The sequence below is a fragment of the Nipponia nippon genome, unplaced genomic scaffold (assembly GCF_047370975.1).
Source record: "Nipponia nippon isolate SJK-2023a ecotype South Korea unplaced genomic scaffold, ASM4737097v1 scaffold_23, whole genome shotgun sequence".
Classification (NCBI taxonomy): domain Eukaryota; kingdom Metazoa; phylum Chordata; class Aves; order Pelecaniformes; family Threskiornithidae; genus Nipponia; species Nipponia nippon.
The window spans coordinates 5,881,857-5,887,856 of NW_028262340.1; positions in this window are offsets into that span (position 1 = coordinate 5,881,857).

A 6,000-nucleotide genomic window follows, 5' to 3' on the forward strand; every position below is an offset into this window, starting at 1 on the left:
CTGTCTCTGTATATGAGGCTTTTCATTGTGTCCAGGCATACTTTACTGAATTTGAAAGCTATTTTAAATTTTTGAATTAAAATAAAATATAAATTTTTGCATTGCTTTTCTTACATTTTTCTGGTGCCTTTTTCATCAGCTGCCAAAGGTTTCTTCTAGGACCCTCTGGACGCCGACTTGCACGCAGCACACACGCATGCACGAGTGTGCACGAGGACAGCGGGGACAAACCTGCGCCCCGGGCCGGAGGCTCCTGACCCTCGCGTTTGGCCTCGTGCCCCGGCCGCTCGGAAGCACGTCCCAGCTCCCGTGACGGCACAGCAGCAGTAAATGGAGGAAGACTCAGGCAAGACCCAACCCCTTTCCCCATCGCCAGGCTTTTCCCTCCCGCCCCAGGCAGCCTGTGCCACGCGGTGCCCTGGGAAGCCAGCCCCGATCTGGATGCGGTCCGCGCTGCATGGCTGGCAACGGGCTCATCCGCAGGGAGCTAAAGCAAGCCGACATCTGTCTGCCATCCCTTTCAGTGCATCCTCTCTTCTCACTTGCTCTGCGCTAATGGGATGTGATGTTATTCCAGCTGTGGTCCCACCCCTCCAGCAAGGAATCGATGCTTGGTCTGCCAGGGAGCTCACGGATCCTCTGTCACGGCAGATCAGCAGAGCCCCTTTGAAAACAGGTACTTAAACAAGATCCTCAAAGAAACAAGCAAAACCCTTGAAATTGTGATTTATTTCTCAACATCGCTACTAAAAACAAAAAAGCACAACTGCCCAAAGTGAGACCAACTGCTGGCGTCACTGAATTTTTCAGTGATAACTAGGTGCGTTTTCATTTCTGGTTTCCTCAGTGGAGTTTGTCACCATGGTTTTGCTCTGACCTGGATTATGCTTTACCGTAGGGGTTCCCGCACCGGTGGTTTTCCTACTGCAACGTTGGCTCAAGTATAACACCTTCTTCTACCGAGCAGGGTAGACTTCACCTCACTGCAGCCCGAATAGGAAGCACCTGGTGATAGTCAGAAGGGAGCCTAAAGCGTCCCACGGACATCCCCACGCAGCTCAAGGCCCAAAACGGGCACGCTGGGTAGGGTCGTGGGAGCTCTCGGTGGCCCGGTGCTCCCGCCGTGCCTGCGGTCAGGAAGGTGGGAATGATGCTGCTTAGAGCGACCAGTCCCCTCTCCCCTCCCTGCTCCAGTCCCGTCTCCCCTCCCCTGGTTGTGACTCCAAATGAGATGTTTTGGAGCTTAAAAGCCAAGGCTGTAAAAATCAGACATCTGCAACAGGGCAGAACTTAATCTCTTCAAGCCCTAGAGAAAGGCACAGCCAGACAACAAATTAGTCATTTAATTGGTGCGGCAATCAGCCTGGAAGAAAGAGCTCCGTGCCCCTGCCAAAGTGGTGCAGTCCATCAGTCCTTGGGAGCGTGATAAAGAGCTGCTCGTTGAGTTATTGCAGTTCCCACGTGAGACATTCCCACTTCTCCGCCTCATCCGTGCGGGCCGTGGTTCCTCCCCAGCTGCCGGGACAGGGCCAGTAGCAGCCTCCTCGCTCAAGCCCAAGTCCACGTGGTCCGGGAAATAATTACTCGTCGCTGCTCCCTCCCAGAGCCCTGAGCCAATTCCCCTCTATATGCAGAATTGATTATTTTGCTTTTCCGGCAGGTTTCTATCAGGCCTAGTCAGCTCTGTCAAGGGAGGCAGAAAAACCGGTGCGGAGCGGGGCTGCGAGCGGAGCTCTGTGCGGTGGGAGGTGGGATAACGGGGTCCGCAGAGCCCCCGCACCCCCATCTTCTCATGCTCCCTCCAAGCCCTGTGCGTTTCTGCTCCAGGGTGCCCCAATTTGCTTTAATTAGGTTGCTTTCTCTGCTGAACACCTCCTCTCTCTCCCCCTTGCCGATGACTGACTGCAATTAGCTTGCATCTCGACACTGATTGACAAAATTTGTTTTAAAAAAAAGGGTGTTACATGGTCTTTGATGTCCTGCTGCTGCTTCTGCTCTGCCCACGCTGGCTCCACTGATGCGAGTTTGATGCTCTCTCTGTGGCTTTCACGTTGCCTTTTATTTGTCTCTTCCAGATCACAGACACTTTATCTGTTTGGTTTCGTTCTCTTCTTGTCTGGCCTCAGCTGGTTTGCTTGCAATAAGGTCGGCGGGGAAGGCAGTAGGACGGAGATGAGGTTTTTCGGGAGCTTTCAGCAGACTGTGCCACGTGTCGGGCTGTGCTGCAGTTTGGTACAACCGATTCATGGCCTGATGAGTCTGAGATGTGTTTTGCTTTGAATTTTGGGGCAGCAGTCGTGTTCCTGTTGGAGTTAAGAGGACACTGATGGAGGAAAGATGGGCACAACCTCTTGGAGCTCCACAGAGCTTTGCCAGTAGGTTATTGTTGGTCCTTTCTGGCTCATAAGGATGCCCTCCTTGTTCGGGTCCTTCAGGGATGGGCCGTCTGGCCCTGGCTGCAGCCTCAGCTCATGGCTTTTGGGTGTTCAGTGCTGCTGTTAGAGGTGATAATTCTGCAGTTTCCAAGGATTGTATTGCCACTGGGTTTTGGCGCTGGACTCTTCTGCAAAGGGATTTAGTCTTCTTCTTAAGGTACGTCCTCTTGGGTTCTTGCTGGCGTCCTCAGCACGCAAACAAGGACCATGGGGCTGCTCGGCCCTGGGTCCCGTAGCACTGGGCGTGGTGTGAACACGTGGCAGGTCTCCCAGCACTGCCTTGGTGCCCAGCACTGTCGCACGTAACCCCACGGCCCTCTCCAGCCGCTCGTCCTAAATCAGCGAGTCACGAAGGAAACGACAGAAAACGAAGGTGCATGGAAAAGCAAGCGTCCCAGCAGGAGAGGGCTGTGAAGCCCTCCCATCTCTCAGGGCTCCCAAACCCTCTGCAGACAGTCCCCTGAGAAATAAATAACATTTAAACCACGTTGGCACATCTAACCCCTTCCAGCAGGTACTAATTTAGCCAGCACAATAAGCATTTACGGAGCTAATTAACCGCAATTTATACCAGCGTTTTGTAAATGAGTGATTAACTCTTCGGGGTGTGCCATACATACAATCCACCCACGGCTCCGGCTCCCTTTGCTTTTTGGCAGAACTTAGCCCGAAGAAAGAAAATATTTTACTAATTGTTTCAATTAGCTAAAGGAGCCACCCTGCCCCTTGTCTTGTTCTGCCTCCAGCCTTGCTCCGCACAAGGAGGTTGTGGTGGTATTTATTTATGTTATTGATAGATGCTGCTGGCTCTGGGGGTCTGTAGATGTGCCGTTGCATGCCTGCATCCCCACCAGCATCCCACTGCGTGAGCGCCAGGGCAGGTACCTGGGCAGACTCTCCCTCCTCGCCCCACGGCCAAGGTGCCGGCAGGACGGAGGCAGCCGCCCCGGCAGTGCCGCCGGCTGAGGGGATTACGGCCGTGCGGCGGCTGCACGGGTTTCACTCCACAGCACTCGACAGAGCACCTGGAAATGCATTTGTCAGTGGAGAAAGGAAGATACCAAGTGAGGCGAGTAATGAAATGCTGGAAGAACTAACTGCAGAGGTAAATCAGCGGGCACCGGAGGCTTGGAGGAGGGCTGGCGATGGGCTCCGTGTGCCAGATGTCAGGACTGAGGCTGGCCGGGGAATGGGACCGAGGCCACACGTGGCCATCCCGTGTAGGGGCAGCTGGAGCAGCGGCTCTCGCTGGCCGAGGCTGTGGCTCTGCCTCTCGCTCCGTGTGCTTTGTCCTCACCTTTGCCTCCGTCCTGGTTACCATCCACAAGACTGGACTGTCACAATCTGGACCAGTATGTCCCATCTCCGCTGACTTGTGGTTTCACGACACACGTAGGTTTGGGGTCAAACAATTTGGTGCTAAAGCTCTTGAAGATTTTTTTCCAAGCGAGCTTATCCAGGGAGACCAGCAGCTACTTGGACAGAGGGGAAAAAATGTTGTGTCCAGCCGCTTGAGAGAGAAAGGGAAAACCCTGAGCTTACAGTAATGAGCTGGGCAGTTCAGGGATCCAAAAGGTGGGGGCTCTGGTGGGGTTTCCCAGCATCAGCGTAAGCCAGCAACGAGCAGCCCATGGGCATCGCTGCGCCCGTGGCTGAGCAGCAGCCGCCCCCATCCACCCTTCTCTGCCCCATGGGGCAGCTCGCTGCCTCCCACGGCGAGCTGAGAGAAATTTGTTCACGCTGCTAAGGAGTCCAGGGAAAGCTTTCGATTGATTTTAATGGGAATTCAATTGGACCCTGGAGCTGAAATCTGTCCCTGTGCTGAGCCCTTGCCCTGGGCCCCTGCGCTGCTCCGGCTCTGGGCTCGATTAGTCCGTATAAGACATGGAGAGATGAAATGGTTTTGTGGGTCGAATCTGTCTAATTACCACTTACACGTGAGATAAACTGCAGCCCTGATTTTGCCTAATTACTCAGGTAACGTTAACTTTAGATTGTTCCAGTTTCCCTCATCAATTTTTAAATTCCATTATAAGGATCCCACTTTGTACGTCGCTCTCTCCAGGCTTGCTCGTGCTCTTTATGTCCCACAAATGAGAAATTTGAACCTGTTCCTGAAAAAAATTTTAAAAAGCAGAAATCCTTGCCCAGACGTAATGCGCTGTTTGGGTGTTTGCTGCTGGGAAGCGCCGGAGCATTTGAGGAGCTGGCTGAAGGGCGCGGGTGCGGCAGGGTCGGTTCCTGCGGTCGGGTCTCGCCGCAGGATGCGGGCGATGGCACCGCCGGCGGTCAGGCTCTGACCACGCATGCAGCCGAGCCAGCCAGAAGGAGCGATGGGTTTCACAGCTCCGTCGAAGCGCCTGCACAGCTGTGCAGGGACTTTGCTGGAACTGGAGTCAAAGCTGATCTTCCCAGTGGCTCCTCTGCTGATGCTTCTCCCGGAGCAGATGCAGCTGAATCTCTGCGGAGCCTCCTTTCAGCCCTGCCTTCCCCAGGCAGCCGCAGCCCCTGCCCGCAGCCCCCACAGGCAAGTCACTTTTGCCTAACAAAAACTTTGTTCACAGGCCAGGCAGTAGTAGAGCTAAGAAATAATTCACAAGGAATAATTTATAGCTGATCTATCTCCCTTTCTCTTTCAAGAGAATACCCGGCAGCAGGCTGCAATTTCCTTTAATTCTTTCATTATTGAAAGGAGTTGACAAATGGATCAGGTCTGGCTCTCTGCTCGATTTCATTACCGGCTCTGTGTCAATGAAACACATGCTTTGCTGTGACTGGAGCGCGTTTGCTGGGTGCTGTTTCCATGCCCTTACTGGATCGCTGCAAAACTACCCCCACTGCAAGCATCCCTGATGCACCACGTTTGGAAAATATTCAGTAAATCCATCTGGTTCTTCCTAATAGAGTGAGTTAATTCTGTTTTCTTCCTAATTCAAATGACTGTTCCTGAAAATACATGTCAAGGCCAGGATCATAAATTATTATGTGCAGAGAAACCGCGATGGGGTTTGATGCTTGACCCGCTGCCGAGCGTTTAGCCTGGCACATCGAGTTTCCCAGTTGAAACACAAGGTTTTTCACCTCTGGGACTGAACCACCCGCAGCACTCGGTGGGGTTCACCTTGCCATCGGCCGGCACCGCAGGCACAAGCGCTGCCTTCGGGCTCGGCGTGACCCCGTTCTTGTCGAGCTGATGGGTCCTGCGGGTGAGGCGCTGGTCTCTCTGCGGGCAGTCCGGCTCCCGAGACATTCCTCTCTCCCCTCGCCAGCTTCAGCATCCAGACGCAGGCTCTGCCCGCTGCCCCGTCCTTTCACAAGTGAGGTGGGTCTCCCAAAAATGTCGCTTCCAACAAGACAACCCCACCGGAGGGCTAAATTGCTGAGTGTCTGAGCTCAGCCTTCCTCATTGCGTTATCACAGCTGGACGTCCTACAGAAAACTGCTCAGCCGCCCTCTTTGGCTTGTCTCCTAAAGGTTGGAAACAATCAGCTTTTCTGGCATGGTGACAGTGATAAAATAATAATACTACTAAAATAAAAGGGCTTTCTGAGACTGGGAATAATCC